Here is a 14,076-nt window from a genome sequence, read left to right as displayed (position 1 = left end):
CTAACTTGGGTAAAGGTGTTGGATCCAAGCTGAGAAATACAGTGAGCGGAAAAGCTTTTGGTTAATTGAGTCTTCTTATTCAAGAGACCCAGAGCAAAAAACACACAAAAATCTATACAAACACTAGTTTTCAGAACAGACGAGTGGATAATATACAACAGAATGGACAGAGGATGCACCTTTCCAATCTTTGGTAAACCACTTGCCTATAAATAAGCAATTAAAAGGAAACTCAACCCGATTTCCATTCCATCTGACACCTGCAAAACCAAATCACTGATTACGCATTTAACGTTACGTCAACACCCCAAGAATGAAACTTGATTAATATACAGTGAAGAAATCAATGTCCTCTCCTGGGCAATCATGCTTTTGAGTTATGATCAATGCACACAGATAATGCACTTCCACACAGCTCTGACCTTCTGCTTGTTGGAGGGATCTAAAGATACAGGCATTTATTGATAGCAGTGCAACAAAACTGTGTATTTCTTGGAATAGCTGTATGTTAGATGGTTTGGCATATGTTAAGTTACTTTATGTTATTTTGACAAAGAATTGGTTTCAGATGTCAAAGTGCAACAAAGCACTAAAAAGCAATGCACAGTATTTTATTGACAGTAATAGCTGTCTTTCACTTGGGACCAAGCATTTCATGGTTATGAATGAAAGTCACTTTCTAGACTTCTCAACAGAATAGGTTTCAGCTAACTGAACACAAATACACAGTAATTCCAGGCAAGGAGAAATACAGGATCACAGTCACATAGCATTCAACTGTGTGTAAACCCCCCTTAAATCCGTGTCACAGACCCAGATGATTTGTGGTTTGGTGGTTTTTTTGGTGGGTGCTTTTTGTTTGTTCTTTTTTTAAGTGAGCAGAAGGGACACTACAGCTTCTGTTGTAATAAGAGACTGCAGCTTATTGTGGATGATGTTTCCAAAGGTTGTTGTGGACATGGAATAGGCTCACATAAGTTAAGTGGGAAAGGAAAAAATCTGTGTTAGCAAGATGGTTTCTACTTGCTCAATTCAAAGAAAAAACTACGATTCTTTTTCTCTCCAAAACTGCAATAAAGCCAAGCAAAAGTCAAGATAAAACATAAGAACCAGCTTTAGTGAAACCTTGAGAGAAGAGACTCATAACATCCTGTGAAGACAAAAGGACAGAGTCCTTATCACCATGCCAGAGTTAATATAAAAACATACACAACATAAATCCCTAAGTAAAATATTAAAAGGACTTTTAAGTCATATAGGTGTATCCGGAGATGATCACCTGACCCTCAAACATAAAGAACAGGACTGCAACTCACCCCTAGCCATGAGTCAAATCAGAACAATTTAAATACCAGCTTAACTCAAAACTAGTGGAAATGGTATTTACTGCCACAAAGGCATGGTAAGAACAATGGATAGCTGGCAAGATGATGTGTTTAACAACTCCTCACTGTAAGGACATTTACTCTGAAATAATTTCTCAAAATTCAGGCTGATAAAGATACCATACATTTTAAGAAGATAATATACCGTCACAAAGTTGTGGAAAGGAAACCTTTTACATGTGTTATTAATGAGTTCTTCACAAAGGATTGCAATAGCAAAAAAAACCCAAAAAACCAAAAAGGCTGCTACTTATTACTGCTTGTTCCATTACTGTCAAGAGAGTTGAAACAGGTGCTTACGTCAAATTCAAAACTGTATGAAACAAAGCAATATAGATGTGTGATTGATTTTTTTAAGAAAGCATGTGATTTTCTACATAAAACAACATTACCCCAAAAATAACAAAACTATTAAAAATAAATTTATTACTCCATACTTGCACATAAGTATTGGCTAATTTGAGACCCTATTTCACAATGCCTGTGAAACCAACAGCTTCACTAAGGCTTTATGAAACCACATGGCCAAAGTGTCAGTGTTACACCAACCAACTCTGCTGCCCTCTTTGCACATGTTTAAAGTAAGGGCTGTGCTCAAGAACTCGCTGAACGCACGTGGCACGAGGCTCACACTGGATATTGGGAATACTCCCTCATGGAAAGGGCTGTTCAGCCCTGGTGGAGTCCCCATCCCTGGAGGGATTTCAAAGCCCTGTGGATGTGGCACTTGGGCACACGGGGCAGTGGTGAACGTGGTGGCTTTGCCAGTTGGACTTGATGATCTTAAAGGCCTTTTCCAACCTTAAGGATGCTGTAATTCCTACGGGGCAATCCAGACTAAGAACCTTGACCCAGTCCAAAGAAACCCCCAAGATGCTTCCAAGCATCTGTTTCACAGTTCTCTGCGGGATTACAAGAGCCATGGGGAAGGACAAAGAGCAGGAGCTACTGCCACTGCTGAACCTCACAATACCAAACAAAAGCACAGCCACTTGTGAGATACTTAGAGAAAACCCCACCTCCAGGCAGAATGCCTGTGCTGAATTTAGAAGAGTTTATGGGAGAGATAAAGATGTCTTTATAAGAAGCATCTCCTAAACAGAACTAAAAGAACAACAACAACAAAAATCAAACTTTTTATCAAACCCACTGAAATCTTAAAAGAGGACTGAAAACTTAAACTCAATTGATCCAAATATTTTAAATTTAGTATTTTATTAAGGTATCCAGTGAAGCTGGAGTATAAATCCTATTAAACTGAACTTAGTTTGTCCATCCCTAAAATAGATTTGACATACAAACACAAACACAAGGTCAAGGTCACAGATCAGCAAGAAAGATTACAAAGAGGACTGATGTAAGAGCTGGCATTTGATCAAAGCTCCTAGATGTGTCTTTTTTTTAGTACACTTACCAGAAATACCACAGCATTACATTTTCTTCACACTGGTACATTACATGTTTCAAGTGTTCCCTAGCTTTAAGAGCATCTGCTCTGTCCTTATTTATTTTGCTAAGAGCTATTAAGCAACACAGCAAATAAACTAAGGAAAAGCTCTCATGTTAAATGAAATGGAAGTGAAATATACTTTTTGCCATCCTTTTCACTCAATTCAGCCATTGCTAATATATATTAAATCACAAATCTAAAAGGAAAACCCACTCAAACACACGGGATGACAGCAAGATGAGGGCTAGAGAGTCAGGATCTCAGGTTTTACCTAGGTGCAGTCCAAGGATACTTCTCTTAATATGGCAACTGTATACTTGGATGTGCACTTCCAAGCACAACACTTGCTTATTTATCCTAATTATCTGTGTGCACAGCACATATTTCTCAATTAACAAAAAAAAAAAAAAAAAGCACTCAACAAAAGGTCTGCGCAGAACACAATCAAACTAACCTCTCCTGTAATCAGGACAACATTTACCTCCTAGAAAGCTTCTCTAATGCTAAACAATGAGTAAGTGAGCAGATTAAACACAGTAGCAACAGTTGAAAGACTCATTAAAACCCAGCTGCTGAAAATAGTTAGCAATGAAAGTCATTTACTGATCTATCCATCCATCCACCCACCGATACATTCTCAAAGCTTTAAACGCATGCAGGAGAGTATTTAGCTGACAGGTCACGTCTACCACGTGTACCCTTCTGATGCCTAAACACAAGAAAGAGGTGTCTTGGGTGACACAATGTCACATGGCATTCAAAGCTGCACTGCTGCCACAAAATTTAGATGCTCACTGTAATAAGTAGGAATTTAAAGAAGAGTTTGGCTTGCACTCTTAATTCTTAACCCCCACTTTCAACAGCAGCACTGCTCTGATGTTAGTCTAGACATGACTGGGAGCAGTTTATATTTAGACAGAGAGCTATGTCTATAAATAGAACTGTTTGTGTTGGTATTAAAGCTTTTATTGGAACCCATTTGGGGTGACCTGCATAGCTCACTCGTATGTGGGCATCTTGGACACTGCCAGTAAAACCCTCATGCCATCACACACCCTGCTGCACCTTGCTTCAGCTATTCAACATTTGTTTACTGATTCTCCTCCACTTTTGCAGAGGCACCACATTTGCAGCTCTCTACCTGTATGACTGGGTTGTCTCAGTTACAGATGAAAAGGCCTCAAATGAAAAAAAAATGGAAAAAAAAAGGTTTAAAAACTTGTCTCCTTTTTGCAAACATCCTTCACAAGAATGAGGCTGTTGCCCTTTCAAGCTATAGTACTGCCTGAGCTGCTAGGGCCAGATACAAATCACTCCCGAAGCCTGGGATGCAAGCTTCCCAGCACTGTGGTATAGGTGCTTTTAACTCTGATAGCAATTCATCAGATCTTAAAACAGTCACTGGTTTAAGATCGAATTAAGTTGTAGACCTCAGGGCAATACAGTTCTGCTTCTCCTTAGTCCCCCTTTTCCAAGCGTTTCAAGCAAAATGGGAGAAAAGGAGAGGTTGGTGAATTTTTTAATCCTTCCTACTTTCTGAAAAGCTGATAAAGCTTCTCACTGCATTGAAGAGTTAGGAAGGAAAAAACAAAAATAAAATCAGGCAATGATTACAACAAACCAACAAAAGTTCCTTCCATTCCACAAACAAATCAGCAGCTTAACCTGAGAACCAAACACACATGAAAATGTGTATATAGGACATCTCACAACCAAAAAGATTCTAGAAAACACATCAGCTTATTAGCAGTACAGCTGCCCAACATGTGAAATCCTAAAGCAAGTATATTTGGAGTCATATAGCTTTTTCAAGTTTACAAACGCATGAAAACTCAAATGCATGAAAAGGTCTTTGCTTTAATTGAGCTGTATGACAGTAACTGTTCATTCAGTGTCCTGGCAGGTCTTCTCTCAAGTTTATACTACAAAAAAACTCTTTAATCTTCATAACCAAACCTCTGATAAAACAAGTCAGCAGCAGTTGAGGGTTTGGGTTTTTCCTGTTAAATACAAGTTCACACTCTTTACACACATAACCTGCAGAAGCAAGAAGTTTCTGCTAGTTCTGAATTTTGGATCAAATCCCCCACTTTTCAAGCAGCAGGGATGTGGCAGGCTGATAGCAGCAGCCAGTGGTGGTTTTGGCTGTGACACCATGTAGAAAATATCTGAAATCCAGTTCTTATCCATTCTTCTTTGGAGAACCGGAACAGGCATCTTTCCATACAGTGATCCAAATGTAAAGCATTTCAAGGGGGTAATGTCTTTCAAAAGGGGATAATGACCAACTGCAATAAACAACCAGCCAATACAGCAATGACAATAAATGTGACAGCTAGCACAAAGTACTTCTGGTCAATTTAGTAGTCCAGCAGTCCACAACAATGGATTATGTTGAAGAACTGGATGCCTGTCAATGCCTGATTCTGTAAAGGTACAGTTTTTATTTATTAAAAGAAAAAAAAGAAGGAAAAATATTGTCGTTGGTTATATTTACATGTGTGAAACATCAAATTAAGATTTCAAAAATCTTAAAATACCACATTGAGGAATAGTGCAGTAGTAAGTTCTTGAACTCTGTACATTCTTTTTAGTTATTTTCCCTTACATAAGTAGACCTATGAATTTTAATAGGACAACAAAAAAATGGCAATCTTGTGCACACATGCAGATCTGTGCATGAGAGAGGCATCTAAATGATGTTACACATATTAAAGTTACAGACATACACATAGGACAAACTGGTATCTACCATGCTAAAACCCAGTAACACATCATCAGTTTAAACATCCTGACTGCTAAAGACAAACCAGTTCACATTCAAAATTTCAATAATCAGGACACAGCACAGAATTTCAAACATATGCAACACCAGTTATTACACTGGTCCCATTCCTCAAGTTGTTCAACACACAGCAACCATTGCAGGTGATTAGATTTCCCACATGCTGGAAGTCTGGTATCGATTCATCACTGAATAAAATCAGTAACAATGAAAGGCAGCTGGAGGTACGTGGTGAACTTCTCTCTGCCAATCTTGTCTCAGCTTTGGGGAAAATATCTCAAAATTGCATTTTTAATCTATTCACATAATGAAAGCGGGCCAATTTGTCATAACAAAAGAAATTAAAGGCAATAATCTAGCAAATAAACACGTGAAACTGCACCAAAGTATTTCAAACCACATATGATGTAGTATAAAGTTATTATCTGATAGTTATTATCTATAACCATCGATTCAGCTGATCAGGCTATGTATTATTTCCAGCTTACCCTGCCATAACAGAGATTTGGGCACAGCTGACAAGTCACAACCCATGTCCTTTGTGTTATATAAAGCCATCTTTCCCTCATGGAACTGGAAGAGTCATTTCCCAGCTCACTCCAACATCCATAAGTAACTCCAGTGTTTTCTGAAGCAATATATAGTAAGGCCTAGTCAATAACCTGAAGGTAAGTTTCATTGACTGCCTGCATTATTACTTAACCCCATTTTTTTTGTTTCTTCTATTTTTCAGTCTCTGAAATCTTGCTAAAGAAGAATGGTTTTGTTCAAATTCTGTTGCCCAATTTCTTCAGTGAATGAGAACAGAATAACTCCACTGAACACATTAATGTGATTTCATTCAACAGTAGTTAAGAGTTGTGAGTACCTGCAAAATCTTACAGAACCACAAACTCATAGAAGAGAGTCATAGAACTCTCAAATACCAAATGTACACTGAAGCAAATCATACTGGAAAAGAAGGTACAAGGCAAAGAAGACAACAAAGGAATACCAGACGGGAAAAAAGCCCATAAAAAACCTGTAACCCAAAAGAGCTTCTCAAAGGGACTTCTTGCTCTGAAAACCATACAATTTAAAATCCATTTGTTGAGAAAAAGCCAGAAGTTCTGGTGGGCAGGTGAACATGTTTTCATCCTCTCAGAAAACTTAGCAGATTGTTAACCTGGCACCCTAGATAGCAATCTCAGGAGAACGTGATAAGGACTATACAGGGATATGAAACTAACCATCCTCTGACTTGGAATTCATAAAAGGGATAAGGACCAAAGTTAGTGTGAATGAGACAAAGTTACCACTCCATTTCCCAGGTGAGACAAAATACAGGTTAATAACTTTTCAAGTTCAGGGCAGAAACTCATACCTTTCAAGTGACAGTGCAGGATCTTTGTGAATCTGCTTTTCACTCCTCCCTGCCAAAAATAAGTATATTGTAATCAGGATGCAGAAACTTATAGTACAAAACAATTATATTTCTACTGTAACAGGAAATTCATTCTGTTAATTCAGTATTAGTTCACGAAATGGAGTCTGTCTTACTTCTTAACACGGTATTAACAGACTCAAAGTTTTCCCCCATAGCTGGTTACATTTGCGGTTGATTTGTGAGAGTATAAGAGCTTGACCAGTGAAACTGAGCTGAGCAAGCTGGTAAAGGTAACCTTCCGGGAGAGAGGGGATAGGTCTCCTTGACTGGTCAACACTACTCACTTTGTCAGAAAAAAAGGGTGTCATCAGGAGATTATCTTTATTCTAACAATCCCACTATCCATTTATCCACCATGATTAAAACAAGCCCCTAACAGCCAACCAAAAAGAAACCAAGAACACACAACACACTGCAGGTATTGCATTCTGCTTCTCTAAAATCTTACTCATTTTCTCCTGCTATTATCATCATTACTCTCAGTCTTCTCTCAGCTCCCCACTTCCACAACCCACACTTGTGTAATGTTAACGACATCCAATGACTATTCCATGCTACACAAAACACAGCTGTTATTGTAATCTTTTCCCTGAAGACACTCTGTTCATATAACCCTTTACTTCAATTTTCAATTGTTTTGCTCTAGATTAAGTTTAAAATTTCTCATCTGAGTTCTACGGCCATTAACAACTTTCATTTCTATCCACATAACCTAACCTCTTATTGTGTCCTTTTCCCTTGCCCTTTTGTTTCCACAAACACTCGTTTTTGCTGTAATACTCAGGCACCTCTCACACAGGAAATTCCATTACGCTTCTGCACTGCTCCCCAGGCGAAGATCATCTACACTCTGGAGGCTCTTTCTTCCTCTCCTCCAGCAGTAAATTACCAGAGCAAAAATTAATCCAAATCCACCAAAATACCTCCTGCAAGACCACAAGCCAAAGCACAAATGATGTATGTTACTCGCCTTTCCTCACAGACTTGTTTGTTCCCTTTCCCTCATCATAGTCTATATGAAATTTAAAATAAATACATCTGCACCTGTGAGATGCTGACAAGTTCAGCTGGACAGCAATTAAATGAAGCCCTAGAGCAACACTAGCCTCCAAAATAAGTATATTTTCTCTTCCTCTTACAGAAGAAAAAATGCACTTATTGGTTTTTCAGTACAACAATACATGCTGCTGTAATAACACAGTTTTCACCCAATACCTTTCTTTTACTACGTATGATTGGAAGGGAAGGAAAGAATGAAATACTCTAAAAGATCAACAGAACACAAAGATTAATGACAGAGAGAAAAGGGTACAAAAGGCTTAAAATATAACATAGAAGGGCTAAAATATCAAAGGGCTCCCCCTTCTCTTGGGCTGCTACTTTTAAAAATCTAGTGAAAGCTCTTTCAGCTCTTTCAGTTCTCCAGCTGGTACAATGACAATATCCCTATCCTGATGCAATCTGCTTTCACTGCAGAGAGCACCGAGGCAAGAAAGACCAGAGAATGAAAAAGTACTCCTCCTAGGAAAGAAGGGAGATACTTCTTTTCACCGAGACCATAGCTATCTACTTATTTTTAATCATGGCAAGAAATGATGACACGGATGAGGAAACTTTTGAGAAGCAAGGTGAAGGCTGAGAGAGTACCTGTGCCATGGACTGGCTAAACATAAACCCAGACCTCCTTCAATGAAACAAAGGAAGCTTTTAGTGTCTCAGCTGCCTTAATGAAATAACCTTCCAAGCCCAAACAGCAGACTTAATACTGCAAGTTCTCAATTTTTTTGAACATAATTTCTCCTCGTCAAACCAGAGATGTTTGATTTACTCAGTCTACTGCAAATAAAACGTAACCCTTGCTTCCACAGTCACTTCAGTATCTCTCTGCTAAACCATGTAAACCAGAGCTTGCTTGTAGCACTTCGGAAGGTGAACAGTTTAGCTGACCTACCAGGATGCAAATTCCACTTGCCTTCTTCATATGCTGCCAGGTTTATGAGAACAAGTCTGTCTGTGCTTGACATTTGGCATAATTACTACTGTAAAACATTTTATATTCCTTTAAATTCAGATGACAATCCCAAAGTGCTTACAAACTAAGATGAGATGCAGAGACAACGAAGCAGAAAGGAAGGATTGTAGGAAAAAAGTAGGTATAAGGAGAAAGAAAAGGATCAATGCCAGGAGAAGACAGTGAGCCTATTCAAGCTGCCTGAGATGCTGCCTCACCAGCATGGAGTCCTGAAGGGCAAGAAAAGAAGAGTAGAAACAAGATGATGCAGGATACTGCACACTGTAGAACATTTTAATCAATTTGCTTCACTAAAATACAAAGGCAGAGGTGAAATTCTAGATAGCATGGTCCCTAACACACCCAGTGTATTTCTCTACCATGTTGTAGGAAGCATTTCCACTGAACTGCAATAAACATTGCCACAACAAATATGGATGTAAAGTCCAAAGTTTTCAGGGGGTTGCACTATTTTTACTGTGATTTTGACCAATTGAACAAGAGGAAGGATTGAAAGATCTAGAACATCTTGTCTCAAATTGGTTGCTGAAAAACAGGTGGGAGGGAAAGAAGGAGTAACTTACTGCATATCCATCACCACTCAAGACCAAGAGCTCCATTTATATGGGGGAATGGGGGATGAGATTCCAAAACGAAAATTAACAGACTTAAACCATTCTTGCAATTCACTTCTACATATAAGATAAAAAGCATGCACTGAATGCAACTTATTTTTGCCAGCTCCTTGGTATGACATGAATGATTAAAGAACACAGAATAACAACAAGCTCCTTTTTGCTAATATATCTGAAAAACATCTTTCTTGAGTTTCCCCACATTCTTGTATTTCACTTCAGTTACTTTACTTAAAGCAAATGCATGTTTCTCAAGAGCAAGTATGATCCACGTTCCTCACAGATAATGATCACAAGAAAGTTAACAGTATTTATGATATGCATATCCAGAAAACCCAGACTACTTGATAGGGATATGTATGCACAATCTTTGCCACTTCAGGTACTAAAACCTCTGTTTAACATTTCTTTAAATGGTAAATTTGATTATGAGCTTAATTTTTGCATAGTAAAGCTCATCCAGCCGTCTTTTATTTCACACTGGCTTGCACTCCATCATGACTAGCTGAATGCTACAAAAACCTTTGACATTGTGCCCTCAAATCTTGGGAGAACAGAAGAAATTCTCACAGAAGAAGGGAACTGTTGGTAAGATACTTCTTCCACCGTTGACTCTACTCTGTCAGCTGTAACTATATGCCAGTGTCCACACTTGCAAATTACACAAAACATGCATCTGAACTACCCTTCCATGAAATTATTTTCTCCAGTAAAATGACAGTCACAGGTAGAAAAGCTGAGAAGAAAATAGTGTTTGAAGTTGACCAAGCATCAAGACTTATTTTTTTTTATGAAACATACAACCATAATTTTAAAACTTAATAGTAATACCAATAAAAAAGTAATCTTGAGGTACTCCACCACCAAGCTGCAGAGTATGGGCAACATCCTCACTACAGAAAGGACTTCTTCCATAGACTTATCCATTCACTGCATGAATCCAGAAATAAAATCCCAAACTATTTTGGACCTGAATGAACTACAGAATTAAATTCCATATTGCGTATACATAAACTGAGACCATTTAAAAAAACCCACTCACAAGCAAACCAACAAGTAAGAGGCATTTCAGTTACCAAATACCTATTTCAATCTGACATCTACATATCTGATGTTAGACGGTTGCTGCTATTTACAGACTGATCACAGTAATTTCACTCTGTTGTTCACCAGTGCATTACATGCACTGTGTGGGTCTAAACCATATTGGAGACTACTGGGTACTGTCAAAATTGCAAGAAAAAAAAGAGATTCCATCTTGGAACAAAACAGAACACTTTAGGAACATATCACAGCAGTGTTTCGGAGTATTGCAGCTCTACACATGAGGAACAGCGAGGATAGGAGGAGATTAAGCAATTTGCCCAGTAACACACGAATTCCATATCCATAGCAAATGAAGAAAGATGTTCTGAATTTCAGCTGAATTACAAGACATTCTCTCTCTCCGGTTTGGTTTGAGGGCTTTTCCCCTACTAGTGAAACAAAACAACAATTGGGTACATTAAACTGAGGAAACAATGGTGCTTACTAGTAAAGGAGTAGTAGTTGCACACTGTAGTAAATACCTTTCTCTTCAAATGTAAGAAAAATTACTGGCACTCCCATCACCCTGAGATGGAGATGTGTGTCAGTCAAATACAGTCAATACAGGTGTTCTGCTGTACCTGCTGAAACAATGTGCTATCCAACAAAACACTATGTCAGTACTGAATTAAAATATCACTATCACTACTGAACTAAACAGATGAATGGTGGCATTACGATCAAAAACATAATTCCACCAATTTTCCATATTTCTCAGGGATCTAACATGCTGAAGCAGTCCTAATGAGCTGGACAAGCACAATAACATGGATTGGAGCAGCAAAGACCACTGCACAGCAGCACAGCAGCTCTTCTGATCCACTGCCTGCTTTCAGTCTCTTTCCTAACCATCAACAATAAAGTCCTTTATGCACTGAAGCAAAGGTCTCTCATGTATGTAAAGTATATATAAATGTCTGTACACACATCTAAGCACTTCCTTCCCAAACAGGTCCATTTTTAGTTCCTTGCTTTAGAAAGTTGTTAAAACCTGACTTTCACCAGCCTAATTCAGGTGTAATACATTCACAGCTCAGATGGACCAGAACCCAGGGTGTGCATTCATCCCTGGTTACACCAGTGAAAGGCAGAACTGCAGCAGCCTGTGCCAGCAGCAGGGCAGTGAAGGAACTGATGGTGCAGCAGCAAGTGAATCCAGACAGCTTTTTTTGCGTGTGCTGAACTGTTTGGTGGTACCCAGCCTCTGGAATCCTGGATTCCACCAAGCCCAACTAAGCCTCCTCTGCAAGATGCATGAGTAACTAGAACTAAGCCTGTAGAAATGCGTTTGGTCCCTCTCAGTAACCAGTATTAGCCTTTTCCCTAAGTTTGTACACATTTTAGCTTCAAAAGCTGGAAGTTACCAAACTGACCAAACTCAGTAAATAACTTGGCTCCTATACCTATTCATTTGTACACCTTGCAGATACTTGCTGCACTCTTCGCCAGAGTGAGTGAAAATAGATCAAGCAGTTGCCAGTGGCTTAAACATCTAAGTCTGTGAGGAGGGGAGGCATCCCAAACCTTCTGATTGCTAATAGTCAGTGCCACCTATGGTTGATGTTGCAGAAACAAAGATACAAACAAAGAAGAAAAAGGTGTTTGGAACTCTCAACAAGGTTTTTCAAATGGCTCCAGGAAAACAGATTAGACAGAAAAGGACTAATAACTTTAATCTGTTCTAGTTACTTTACCACAAATGAACTAGGTAAGGTGCTAGCAGCAAAACCAGGTCTAAATTCTTCACGCAATCTTACAACAAAAACATCTTAAAAACACACTGAAAATTTTAAGTGCAGCTTTCTATTTTCTTATCTTACCACACTCGTCTCCTGAAGTAAAATTCATCTCATTTTTATTAACAGCTCCATTTCAACCATTCAACCTGGCTCTGTTGCAGCAGATGCTTTATCCAGTGGTCAGGAAAAAGATGCCAGAGAGTATTTCATCAGGCCTTGCAAAATCCTCCCCCATCACCCCAACAGAGTATCAGCAACACACTTTATTTTCGGGGAAAGTTAACCAACACAATAGACACAGTAATTCCCTCCAGAGGTTTCGCAGCAGTCTCAGTTCAGTACACAAGGCCATTAATTATACAACTGCCTTTAGCTTAGCAGGATTCTGGTAGTGACAGCACTGGTTGAGTTAAGGCTGCCTTCGGTATCTGCACAGAAAATCTATTTACTTAAAGAAGTTACGCAACACCTCCACTTCCTCTTTTCTTCACTATGGTGAAGCATAGGAACAGAAAGAAAAGGGGTGGAGATGGGTAACAAGCATTTCACAATTTCAAGCAGGGCAAAGCTACCTTTCAAAAACAGATCTAATCTGGAATTCACCTCTAAAATCTGCCTACATTGAAAATAACAGTCAAGCATCAACTCTTACTTAACACTTGATTAAGTATTTCCAAAGGAAAGCTCTGGAATTCCAGAGGAATACAGTTAACCAACGTTGGAATCAACTGCATACCTCCAATATAATCAAGAATTGTTTTTAAAATCTGGTTTATTTGGTTGGGGTTGTGCTTGGTTTTTGGTTTTCTTCCTCATTCGATGTCTTCATCACCCCACCCACAATACAGCAGTGCACCCCAGGCCAAGTTGTATTCCAAAATTCTCGTCAAGATTCTTATGTCATCAGTCATGTTCACTGAGTGAAGTTGGTAGTAGAAGTTTTAATCCTGCAAACATCCTTCTGCTTTCCATTAAAAAAAAAACAAACCCACAACAGGAAAATCACAGGCTACCCAAGATGATATGTTGCATGGCACTAAGAAGATCAAGACAAAATGAAAAAAAACTCATCAGTCCTCTCTTTACTATGATCTGAAGAGTGTACCTCGTATTTTTAATGATATGCTGAGAACTGACAAAAAACAAAATGAAACAAAACCCCCTCAACTCTCAGAACTGGCTCTTCTCAATAGAGGAATCACATGAAGTCCCAAAGCAGTCACAGCAATCTTGATGGGTAAAATGTTTTCAAGGACTTGGATTTAATCACATGTCATTTTCTTTTCCTCTGATCATTTATTTAAAGTCATAGGTTGAATTATTTATGAACAAAAGTTAATTGCATTGAAATGCAGTACTGCCCTGTATTTACCCAACACCTTCTTCAGAACTCAACTTCCTGTCACTAACTGGTTAAAATCTGCAAGAACTGAATACAGAATTTGAGATAAGAATTAACCATTTCTATAGCATTACTGAAATTCACTTTCAAAACCTGGTTAAACATGGTGAAGTCCGTGGATCCTCTTATTTGCTATGTAAGTTGTGCAGCTGTTTTT

The 14,076-nt window shown here is 38.6% G+C and overlaps 1 protein-coding gene across 11 annotated transcripts in view; it reads right to left on the bottom strand.

The window, feature by feature from the left end:
• The window catches only part of NRIP1 (nuclear receptor interacting protein 1), a 137,462-nt gene that overhangs the window by 16,414 nt on the left and 106,972 nt on the right, over window positions 1-14,076 (bottom strand). For 6 of the 11 annotated variants that reach the window (XM_085074916.1, XM_085074926.1, XM_085074946.1 and 3 more), the window contains one exon: window positions 6,984-7,032. The exons of 4 other annotated variants lie outside the window; for them this stretch is intronic. The gene's annotated coding sequence lies outside the window, so the exon portion shown is untranslated. Of the gene's footprint in view, window positions 1-3,783; window positions 5,262-6,983; window positions 7,033-14,076 lie in introns of those variants that run through there. One more of the 11 variants, XR_014855181.1, reaches the window with a different exon arrangement.

This window comes from Lichenostomus cassidix, chromosome 1, assembly GCF_008360975.1.
Source record: "Lichenostomus cassidix isolate B80296 chromosome 1, HeHo_3.0, whole genome shotgun sequence".
Classification (NCBI taxonomy): domain Eukaryota; kingdom Metazoa; phylum Chordata; class Aves; order Passeriformes; family Meliphagidae; genus Lichenostomus; species Lichenostomus cassidix.
This window is presented reverse-complemented; position numbering and strand designations above follow the sequence as displayed.